Below are 13,021 nucleotides of genomic sequence, written 5' to 3'. Positions count from 1 at the left end.
TATATGCTTTCAAAGGGTTATTTTGGTCCCCCAACATGACTCGCGGGTTTGACGTGTTGACCCTGGTTGATCTGGTTATTTTTTAGGTCTTTTTTTAATTGAATTGGTTTTTTCAATTTCACCATCCAACAATTAAATCTTTTTGTTTTTTTTTTTAATTTCATCCTTTAATATTAGATTGTTTAGGAATTGAGCTTCGTTTTTTTTCCTAATTTGCTTTGTATGGAGTTATCCTAATCTTATGAATTATTTTTCTCGATTTTAGCTTTCAATATTGGATCTATATAGCAGCTTTCTATGAGGTTATTCTAATCTCTTGACTTAAGATGAAGGTTTAACATGTTGACTCGGATAATTTTTTTGTCCTTTTTTTATTTTTCTTTCATTTTCATCCTTTAATACTAGGTTGATTAGGAATTTGCTTTCATAATTTATTTTGATTTGTTTTATATAGGGTTATAATGGTCTCATAACACAGGTTATCTATTTTACAAGTTAACTCGGGTCAATTCAATATATCGTCATCTCAATATTTTTTAAAAATATCATACAATATGTCACCGTATCAATAGTTAAAGATGATATTGTCCTATATGTATCATATTTTGAGTTCATGATTAAAAACAAATTATTAGAAAACATATTAGCAATGATTGAATATTTTTTACATAAAAGAAAAATTTATCTGACCCGTAGTGCAATGCAAACAAATGATCTAGTAAAAAAATCTAAATGCTTTGGCAAAAAAATGCATTATAGACCAAGATATAGAGCTTTGAGATTGCTATAGTGCTTTGTTTTTTTCATCGCTCAACTTTTGTTTTTATTTTTCTTTTGTAGTCCCAAATTAATTGTCCTTTTAAGAAAATATGTTGAGAAATGGCAAGATTCAAAGACAAAAGATCAAAGTGAAAAGGGTGAAGAAAATGTGTGGCAAGTCTAAATTGTAATGAAAAGTTCACTCTGGTCCTCTTACATTTTAAATAATAGATTTTTGGTCCTTTTAGTTTCCCACATTCCATTTTTAGTTCACAACTTTATTTTTCTTATTTCTCAATCCTTAGTTTGAGAGAGAAAAGAGAAAGTCCTCAAATTCTAGTAATAGAGAAAAAAAATTTCGGTTGACATCAATTTCGACAATCAAATCAATCATTTTTTGTGTCAATTAAGTTCTATTTGATGGGAGGGAGTTCCATTGAGGTATTTTTTTCCCTTTGAAATTGCAAAAATAAAAATAAAATGCAAGAGATAAAGTTTAGGAGAGGATTTTGCTTTCGGTTTGGATTTATGTTTGTGTACAAGTTTTAGGGGTTTTTTTTTACATTATACGGACGTGTTTTAGTTGTTTGGTATGAAAATTGGTTTAAAATCACTTTTTTGGGTAAAATAACACCCTGCTCGATTTTATAGTCACCATTTTAGTAATTAGAAACTAGAAAGTCTGATGACGAGTCATCTACTTTTTTTTTCAAACAATTTAGTGTTGACATGTTGACCGCTCCATTTTCAAATAAAAAAGATTTAAGGGCTTGCTTGCGCGAGCCTACACTTGTATTCCTACACATGTGCTTTTTTAAAATGGGTCAAGTGCGCGAGCATGACCCCTTTTATGCTTTTTGAGTTGATACCTTTTTTATATGTATTTGTTTAGCTTGGATTAAATTTTTTAGTTGATACCCTCTCTCTAGCTTCTTAGATTATTTATTTGGCTTTTATTAAATAGTAGTTGTTTTTTAATTATTTAATATATATATTAATGTTTTGAAGAGATTATTCTAATTTATAAATATTTTTTTATGTTTTATATAGATAAACTTTATTTTCATGATGTATTTATAAAAATAAAAATTACTTGTTCTTGATAAGAAAAGGTGACCTTTAAATTAAAAAAGAAGAAGCATGTACATTAAAAAGAAAAGTTGGGGTTAAATATCATACTTATTTATCTTTTAATTTTATGAAAATGATTATATTTTTATTTTAGAATTTGGTTGGCATTACCACCTCTTTCTCGATTTTATTAGTTCATATATTTTAAAATTTATTTCATTTAGTGTAAAACAATGTCTTTATGTTTTTTAATTAAAAAATCATAATAAAGTGAAATACACGCAACATTATCTTATTTTTGTACTATATTAAAAATTAACTTATGATCCTACACACGGTGTTGCATTAACAACTTTTTTTTTGTATCTATTAACGCATATTATTCTTGTTTTATTTTATTATATGTAAGTATGGACTTTTCAATTCACAATTATATCATTTTTCTCGATGTCAAAAAACATGTTAATAACACCTTTACATTTATTTTTTGTGTTAGAAAGAAAAATTTATTCGACTCATTGTGAAGTGCTGGTCAACTGACTAGATTCATGCTATTTTTCATTAGCTTACATAACTTTTTTTTCTTTTCATTTATGAACATTCGATTGTTTTGGGTCAACTCTTAGAATTTTACGCCATCTATTTAAATCCAGCAAGCTTTGGATTTTACACATTAACCTAATGTTAAATCATATAACTAGTAAAAAGGAGTTGATAATTTATTCAATATTAAAGTTAAATTATGAAAAAAATATAAAAAAAATAACCCACTTACTATAGGTTCTATTGTAAACATTGTGGTTGAGGGTTTATTTTTTGTTCTCTATTACTATTTCATTTTGCACTTGATGTTTGTATCTAATTATGTGTCCCAATATAGTTTTATTTAAGTTTTATTGCATGCTTGAGGTTTTGGAGAGTGTTTACTAAGTGAATTAATCATTAATTTTATGAAAAATAATATTATTTTGTTGGCCAAAGAAAATTAAAAGAACAATGATCAAAATTAAGAAAACAATATAGCATTTCATTTTTATTGTTCATGAGGCACAAAAAAAGTACAATTTGGTCTATGATTCTTTAGATTTTTACATTATTTGGTCCTCATTATTTGAGAATTTCAAAAGTTTCAATCCTAGACTTTATTTTATTTCTGTTTTGATTTATATGTGTTGAAGAAAGATGGGAAAACTCATTAGAAAAAGAGAAAAGGAAAAAGAAAACGTTTAGTTATTTATATTCTGGCAGTAAAAAAATTTGATCTTGATGTTAAAGACTTGTTTTAGATAGTGAATAGGAGTGTGACATAATGGTCACACAACTCACAATCAAGATTGAGATCTAATCATGAAAAGCTAAAAAAAATTTGATAAGAGTGTAACATAATAGAAACATGTCCCAAAGCACCAGCACTATTGAAATGAAGTTGAATGACGTCTCGAAGACAATTAATCTTTAATAAGTCATATTCAGTTTGTTCAAGAACCACAAAATACAAGAATCTCTCTCACATGTTAAACTAAAAGGTTCAGAAGTATTATTCATCAAAGGCGCTTAACTTTAGGCTTTATATGTGTTTAAATAGTTATGAGAATTAATCTTAATGGATCTACCCTTGTAAGCTGAATTGGCCTATTTACAAAAATTAACCTCAAACCTTTATTAGTAAACCAAAACCCTAATCCAAAAAAATCTTAGATCCTAGCTGAAAAAAAAGTTATTAATTAAGCCCATACAAACCTTGGGCTGTAGCTAAAAAACTCATAAGTCTAAGTCTTGTTATGTCGTGAAAAGAGAAAAAGAAAATAAAACATTATAGGTCTGATACAAGATTTATTTATAACCTATAATTCTGCCTACTAATCCTAAAAACTAAAAGAGAAGTTGTTGCCCCTTTGGTTTCTAAGTTAGAATAGGATTTTGATCTCAACCTTGTATTTATCATTCTTTTAAAAGGAAAATGATGCCGCCTTTAATGCTTCTCTTTGCCGCCTTTTGATATCCTTCCAATACTAGAAAAGATAATTAAGTTATTGAATTATTCTCCTTGTACAACAAGGTAACTTTGTTGCCACATGTGTTTCCTAAGTTAGCTTGACTTCCTTTGTTTTCTTTACTGTGTTTTCTCCTCCTTTGACAAGAAAGTAGAAATAAAAATAATAAATTCTAATATTTAAAGGAAATAATTAATGTTCTTAGACATAATAGGAATCCATAAAACACATGAAAATATCACAAAATAAGGTTGATCAAAACTGATACAAAATTGACAGCCTTATTGCCAAAACTTTATGGCCCAAATAAGGGTGGATTGGGTCCCTTTTGAATATCAATTAAATGTAATAAAGCATTCTCTTGATGCTTCAAAGGATCCCCAAGTTCAGCCTTGGCTAAAACTTGCACAACCAGTCCATTCAATGCTTTTTTCAATGTCTTCATTTTGAACCTTGTGATGGGCCCATTTGAAACATATAATGAGTTCTTGGTGTTCATGGGCTGATCCATATCATTGAAAGGATTTGAACTCGAATTAAAACCTATGTCAAACAAAGTAAGATCAACAACATTAAAGGTAACACTAACACTATACTTACCTTGAAGATCAACTTTTTAAGCATTGTCATTAATCCTCTCTAAAACTTGGAATGGACTATCATCACGAGGCTGTAACTTTGATGTCATATGGTTACGAAACCGTTCCTTATGCATGTGCAGCCAAACCCAATCACCGAGTTAAAAAACAATCAATTAATACCCCTTATTTGCTTTAGAAGCGTACAACTTGTTTGTTTTCTCTATTTGTAGTTGAACTCCCTTATAGAGTTGTCTCACCATCTTTGTCTTCTTTTCACCATCGAAACTTACCTTTTCTTTCAAAGGTAAATGAATTAAATTCATAGGAGTTAGTGGATTAAACCCATAAATGATTTCAAAAAAAGAAAAGTCAATAGTCAAATGTAAAATTCTATTATAAGCAAACTCAATAAAAGGCAAACATTCTTCCCAACTTTCAGATTCTTTTGAATAATAACATGCAAAAGTTATGATAAATTTCTATTCACTATCTCATTTTTTTCCCATCAATTTGAGGATGACAAGTTGTAAAATAAAAAAAGTTTAATTTCTAACTTTCTCCACAAAGTCTTCCAAAAATAGTTAAGGAACTTAACATTATAATCTGATGCTATATTCCTATGAATGTCATGCAAATATACAATCTCTATAAAGAACAAGTCTGTGATATGAGATGCATCATCTATCTTATGGCATGCAATAAAATGCATCATTTTAGAAAACCTATCAACCATAATAAAATAGAGTCTCTACCTTTCTTTGACATAGGTAAACCTAAAACAAAGTTCATAGAGATTTCTACCTAAGGTTCGATAGGTACATACAATGGTGCATACAGTCTATATGGTTGTACTTTAGATTTTGTCTTTCTAGATGCAATGCACTGTTCACAGATTCACTGCACATTTCTTTTCATCTTTAGCCAAGAGAAATATTTATGTAATATATTCAAAGTTGTTGCAACCCCAAAATGACCCATTAAACCACCCTTATATGCTTCACGAATAAGCAATTCACGCAAAGAACTAGTAGGAACATACAATCAATTCTCTTTGAACAAGTAATCATCCATCAAATAAAACTTGTCAAAAGCCAAATGTCCACATGCATTATATATTTTGGCAAAGTCAGAATCATTAGCATACAATGCCTTCACATATTCAAAGCCTAGCAATCTAGTACTTATAGTGTTTAGAAGAACATAGCTGCGTCAAAATACATCAACCACTATGTTCTCTTTGCCTTACTTGTATTTGATTACACAAGAAAAAGTTTAAATGAATTCAACCCATATTGCACGTCTTTTATTCAACTTATGTTGTCCTTTCAAATGTTTCAAGAACTTATGATCTGAATAGATTACAAACTCTTTTAGCCATAAGTAATGCTGTCATGTCTCAAGTGTTCTTACCAAAACATATGATAATTTGTTATAAGGGAGATAGTTCAAACTCACTCCACTTAAATTCTCACTAAAATAATCGATGGGTCTTCAATCCTGCATTAACACAACTCCTTTCATATTCTAGATGCATCACATTTATCACACTCGACATCGCATCGACGTTTAAAAATTTCCTGGTGAAAGAACAAATATATGACTTGTTGTTCTTAGATGGAGGAAATGTCTGGTTTAAAGAGTTGCCACCTAATATTATGGTTACTAGAAACCTTAACTGGTCAATAAAGATTTTACAGTATGGAACTAGTTACGTAAAAGATAAGATACTATCACCCTTAAAACGTTCTACCTAAGGTAGACTGTATTGCTGATTTTGTCTGAAGTTACTAAAGATTGGTTGTATTATGCTTTTGATGGTCTACCTATAATATTCTCGACTTTAGCGTCAATGAATATTCAACTACAAATAATTCCAACTTTAGCGTTGGTAAATATTACGTAACTAAAAAAGTATGGTATTCCTGACTCTTGCGTCAGTGAATAAATCAGTAAAATTTGGATTGAAAGCAAAACATATCTTTTTATTATTAGTTTTAGAAAAACATAGATATGTATCGCATATCAGATTTGCATTTCATAGTAAAAATCTACAACCCAAATACAAGGGACCCATAAAGAAATCTAAAAGGGTTCTAAAAAAAAAATTCCTAGAATTTTTTGATATCTAAAAAGACTTGTTTGGCTAGATATCAAAATAATTAAGAATGAATTTAAAGGGAAAGAACATAAGAGTGTGTTATGCCAAACGCCACCCTTAGCTCAAAGAAAATTGAATCAGCTGGGATGAGCCCTAACTCAGCCTCAACAGTTCCTATCTTTCTTTTCATTTTTTTTATGGACTGAATCTAGCCCAATCAATCTAGGTTAGGCTTGATCCAGCCGCCGAGCTTTTTCACTACCTAACCTAGTGACAAGCCACCTTTTGTTAGTAGGCGTGCGTGAATAATTCACACACGCATATTACAGGGACAAGCTAATTAAATTGCAAACGAAGGGAAAAGAAAAGTTCACCTGGTTTGCTGCTGTTGGAGAAGAGGTTGATGGTGTTTTGAAGGAATGTAAAAAGTCTTCTGTTTTGGTTTTTGCTGTCATTTCTTCATGGAAAGCTTTGGTTCTAGTGTGGGACGTTAGTTTCTGGAGATGAGGTCATGAGTCGATGATGAAGAACTCTTATTGTTGATTGGCGTTTACGGGGTGCTACTATTATCGGTTGGAGGCTGACATTCAGTTGAGGAGAAGAAGAGGTGTGACTTATGACTGAGATAGAGGAAATCCCTCTATTGTTGTTGGCTTGAGCTTGCTTATGGTTGCTGGAGCTGGTGTGAAAGACTGGTGAGTTGACTTGAGTGCTGGTTCTCACGGCTAAAACAGGGGAGAGCTACTAGATGTGGTTGCTGGTTAGAGCTACTGTCACGGGGAAGAACAGAGACGGAGCAACATCGATTAAGATGTGGAGGAGCTGATCACGGTTGAAAACCCTTATAATGTTCACGATCGAGACATGGTTTTTGCTCCTAATTTGGACACGATTGTTGTTCCTAATCAATGTTAGTGTGATGGCTGCTCTTGGTTTAACAGAAAATGCAAAAAAAAAAAAAACAAATTGATCTGAAATCTAAGGGAGATGGGAGGCTTGTGCTTTATATGCAATGGACTTCTAGCTGGCTTGGACAGTGGAGAGGAGCATAATCCACGTGTGGTTGCTGGTTTTATCTTAAGATCAAGACAATTTTTTTCTCCTTTAACAATAATAGAGTTACAGGCACGCTTTCCTGATTCATGAACGACACGTCAACTTTAAGTTTTGTTCCCTCATCAGCCTAAACAAACACCAAATTCAATATCTTCCCCGTCTTTTCAGTACTCTGTATCTTAATGGGCAATACAATTCCGGATTCAAGCAACATCGAGGACCCAAACCTAACTCGAATCTGAAGAGGGAAAGTGTTGGAGCAAAAGAAAGGGAGTTATACGATCTTAAGAATGGCTTGAATATGTTTTTTTAGTAGTTAGTAATCTCTTTCTTAAGGTCAATCTGTTACATGGGTTTTTATCAAGAAAACTTTGAGGAAAAACAAAATCAGGGATTCTGCCTTGCTCTCTGACTCTAGCTGAGACTCTTCTGTTTGCAACCTTTCGCGATGTTACTTGGATTGTGTGGTAACGTAAAGTTTAGGAGTGAAACGACTGCGGTAGTGATAGAGACAAGATGATGGCTCTGTTGGTGAAATGAGAGCTAGGTTTTTTTTTTTCGTGTATTGGGCAAACAAAGTTCCTATTCTCTTTTTGAAATTTAAATTTGATTAGAATTTAAAATTAAATTTAAAAATGGATAACTATCATTATCTTGATGATCTTTTTAAATTGAAGATTATGAGAAAATGATAAAAATACATTATAGTCCCTAGTTTTCTCACAAGTTCACAAATCACACCTTTAACCAAAATCAATCCCTGATCTTTTGATTTCAAATTTTAATCCCTTTAAAATTAAATTAAAAGTAAATCAGTAAAAATTGGGGTATAACAACATTCAATTTCAAATGTTTTTATAAAGTAAGGTAAAGTTAAAACAGGTGCAAAACATAATTTTTTTTTTTTCAAAAAAGCAAAAGCCAATTATTATTCATCCCCCTATTTAAACCCAATTGAGTTTTTAACAATTTCATTCAAGGGTGCAGCTAATGTACTGAAATCTTTCACAAAAAACCTATAAAAACTAGCTAACTCATGAAAACTTCTTACCTCATTTATTGATTTGGTAAAGGCCAATTATGGATGACCTTAACTTTCTCCCCATCCATCTCGATATCCTATGTAATTACAGCATAGCTAAGAAATACAATTTTATCCATTCAAAAAGTACACTTCTTAAGATTAACATACAATTTCTCATTACGCAACACACTAAGTATATTACACAAATGATCAAGATGCTCATTTAAGTTATTACTATAGATCATAATATCATCAAAATATACAATCACAAACTTACCTATAAACACACGCAATACATGATTCATTAAACGTATAAACATACTAGGTGCACTTGTAAGTCCAAACAACATGACCAACCATTCATACAAACCATACTTATTCTTAAATGCAATTTTCCATTCATCACCTTTTTTCATCCTAATCTAATGGTACCTATTTTTCAAAATTTTTTTAGAGAAAATGCATGATCCATATAACTCATCTAGCATTTCATCAGGCCTACAAATGAGATGTCTATACTTTATCATTATATTGTTAATGGCTCGACAATCAACATATATATTTCATATTCCATCCTTTTTAGGTATAAGTAACACTGACACAATACACAAGCTTGTACTCTCATGAATGTACCCCTTCTCCATCAGCTCATCAACTTGTCTTTGAAGCTTCTTTGTCTCCTCAAGGTTGCTTCTATAGGCTGGTAGATTAGGAATCCAGCCCCGAGTACAAGATAAATCTGATGTTCTATTCCCCTCAAAGGTGGTAATCCATTAGGGATATCTTCAAGAAACACATCTTCAAACTCTTGCTATAAAAAAACAACAACACTAGGCATAACGTGATCAAGATCATTAGTATTAAAGTAAGTTTCCTTGTATACAAGTAAAAGCATTGGCTTATTAGTGAAAAATACAGATCTGACCTCACCCTCTCTAACATAGAATTTGTGTTGTTTTTTTTCCATATAATTCTTATCACACTTACCGATTTTCTTCACTCATTTTATCTTATCTCCACTCGCGGTTAGATTTGGGTGTTTTTAGGTGGTAACTGAATGGTATGATTTGTTTGGAGTGTTGGCAGAATGTTTGTTTATGTTTGGATGAGTGGCTAAATGGGTTGCAATAGTGTTTTGGGTTTTGGTAAAATCAGATGGTCCTCTCTCCCCCTGTTCCTTACCTTGATTTTCTCTTTTTGTAGCCTTATTCTCATCACCTGTTTGGGTGTAAAAGATACAAGAATGATGATTTTACTATTTTTTTTACAATGGTATACCTATTTTTAACCCTATCATGAATTGTTTTTCTATCATACTGTCATGGTCTCTCTAATAAGATATGACTCGTTTGTATTGGTACCACATCACATAAAACTTTGTCAATATATTTCCCAATCGAAAATGGAATCATAACCTGTTTAGTCACTTTCACTTCACCATTATTATTCAATCATTGCAATTTATAAAGTCTAGTATACTTAACAATACACAAATTTAGTTTACTAACAAAAATAGTACTAGTCATATAGTACAACTTATGTTATCTATAATTAAACTACACACCTTGTTTTGTACAAAGCATCGCATATGGAAAATGTTTTTCTTTTGTTAATCACTTTTATCTTTCTTGATCTAAACTTGAAGTGTACGCCTTATAACCAAGGACTCTTCAACAAGTAATGTCAATTCATTCTCAATAAAATCCTCTAATGGTACTATGTTTTCATAATTGGATTTGTCATTCTTGAATTCCATTTCACCATTGTCTTTCATCACTATTATCCTCTTGTTTGAACACTCTAAAGCGTAATGTACAAGCCCCTGACACTTAAAACGTTTAACATCCTGAGTACATTTAGGTTGAGTGTTAGATTTACCTTTGAAACCCATAGAGGCTTCAACTTAGCTTCAAGTGGTTAAGCTTTAGTAGAGACAAAAAGTTTTGGTTGGGTATCCCTCTTTCTCCTTAAATTCATCTTCCAATATGATGAAGAACCCAAATTTAAGAGTAATGTAAGAGTGAAGGTCATCTAGGACACTGTAATAGCTCAGGAGATAGCTTAAGGAACTCAATCACAGAAGCTAGATTGTTAGAGCAAACAATGACACAAATGTCAAATAGCTTGGAACATTTAGTTTGACTAATAACAGACACAAACATGAATAATGACGATGAAAGGGATTGCTTGGAGACATATATTGGGGTGAACTAAACTCTGGATCTATTCCTATAAACTCATATAGACATTGTATTTATATGGACAATGGTGTTTATGATAGACGAAGTACTAGAGACTTCATTCATGATCATTTTATTCATAGATGCATCTCTAAATTTGATGAGATTCCTTTCTTTTAAGGAAGATTTTTAAAGAAGAGATTTATTAATTGGTTGTTAAAGTTGAAAGCTTACTTTTATTTTAACAAGATTACTTGTTATCAAAAGTAGTTGTTTTACAGAAAATTTCGTAATGGTGCTAAAAAATGATGTTTGAAGTTTTAAAATATAAAAATCATACTACTAAGCTTTAATTCAATCATGACAATATTTGAGACAATTATTAATTTAAGAGCTTGTACAAGATGATTATAAAGATATTTTATATTAGATAGATAGATAAAAAAGATTGTTATTATTTACCTTTTGTTCAACATTCTTAAATAGGAAGGAGACAAAACATCAAGGAAGTGTCATCTCTTCAAACTAGACAGTTTCAACTTCACAACAGTGATAACAACAACAACACTTCTACAAACACTACCTTGTTGATGTTTCATATTTTAATGGTGAAGGAGAAATCAATAAAACCCCTAAATTTGTATCTTATATTGATTCTCAAAGTCTTGTAGCATTTTTTTTTAAAGGAAGAATCCTTTTAATCAAACAATCATTGAAGAAAAGTTAGAATAACACAATCAGACGTCATTGATTATATTGCTCTTCATGGAAATGGATGATGAGACTAAAACCATGATTCAAAACATTGAAGAGTATATGTAAGACATATAAATGTTGACGAATCCATACAATTCTTTCTTATCAAAGAGTATTGTCAAAGTTAATTTGCAAGGTGATGGATTTAAGAGAGTACAAAAAGAAGAATTAGACACGAAAGTATCTAATTTTAAAATTTCAAAGCTAGTCCATTATGCAGAAAATAACATGGTTGAAGAGGGAGTTGAAAAACGATTGTAGTTTTTTGACATTAAGTTGGAGAAAACAAAAACAAATAATGATATTTCAATCATAGATGAAGATCTTGCAAACGAGGATATGAGGGACACAATGACTTTTAACAAGTCTTTTGGAGAAATTGTGGAAGATTATCTTAGAGTTCCTTTACATATAAGGTTGAAGAAGCTGATTTGGTTGAAGTGATAGTAAAAGAAATCAGTTTGTGAATAGGCTAAATACAGTGCTATATTTAAAGTAACTATTTTTTTGGAGTGGTTGAGTTCAATATCTAATAGTTAACTCGAGGTCGAGTTGTTTTTGTAAGTAAGGGGACTAACATGGGGCATTTTCTTCATTATTTATGGAATTATTATTTTTATTGTATTGCTTCCTTAATTGGTAAGATTTTTTAGGTTTTGAGGAGTTACATACAAGTCTAACACGTAGTTTGGTGGAAAAAAAACCATAACTTCTGACGTAACCGTTAAATTATATTGAAATTTTTCTAAAACGTTCTAAAGGTCATGTTCCATATGCAAATAATAAGACATCTTCATCCGAGTTTGGAAACATGTCCATGTTCAGTCAAAAAGTTTATGCTCGAGATTTTCTTTATTTATCTCTTGTTTTTTATTATTCTTTTTTCTATTTAAATGAAGACTTTCAATTCAATTAGGATTGTACTTACTAATTAGGACACTTTTCTTGTATTTAAATGTGGCTATTTTTTGCATAAAATTATTGAATTACAAACTTTTTAGAAAATATTAGAGTTTTCTCTCTATTTCTCTATCTCAATAGTTTAAACTGTTAGGTGAAGTCTCAAAATATGATTTATATTATTCTTTAACACACTTCCTCAAGTGAAAGCCCTTTGGGCTTGAAAACTTACACATACCCATATCGCCTTATGCTTAATTTTTATCAAATAAATAAGGATGGTGAGATTCAAACTCATGACCACATAATCATCAAGGCTTTGATACTAAGTCAAAAAACTATCTTAACCTAATAACTTAAATTATTAGATAAATTTTCAAGATATAATTTATATTATTCCGTAACAAGTTTTAAGCTATTTATATTCTTAAGGGAAGTTTTATAATGTGATGATATTTTATTCTTCTTCGTTGTCTCATTAGTTTCCACTCAACATGACTCCCATGAATTTATAGCTAATCACTATTGATTTTGAGACCGCAGCTTGGTGAGACATAAGTTGATCATCCATGAAACAGCAGCAGGGAAATGTGGAATGTAAC

This window comes from Populus nigra, chromosome 4 (assembly GCF_951802175.1).
Source record: "Populus nigra chromosome 4, ddPopNigr1.1, whole genome shotgun sequence".
NCBI lineage: Eukaryota > Viridiplantae > Streptophyta > Magnoliopsida > Malpighiales > Salicaceae > Populus > Populus nigra.
The sequence above is the reverse complement of the archived record's forward strand: the minus strand, read 5'-3'. Positions refer to the sequence as shown.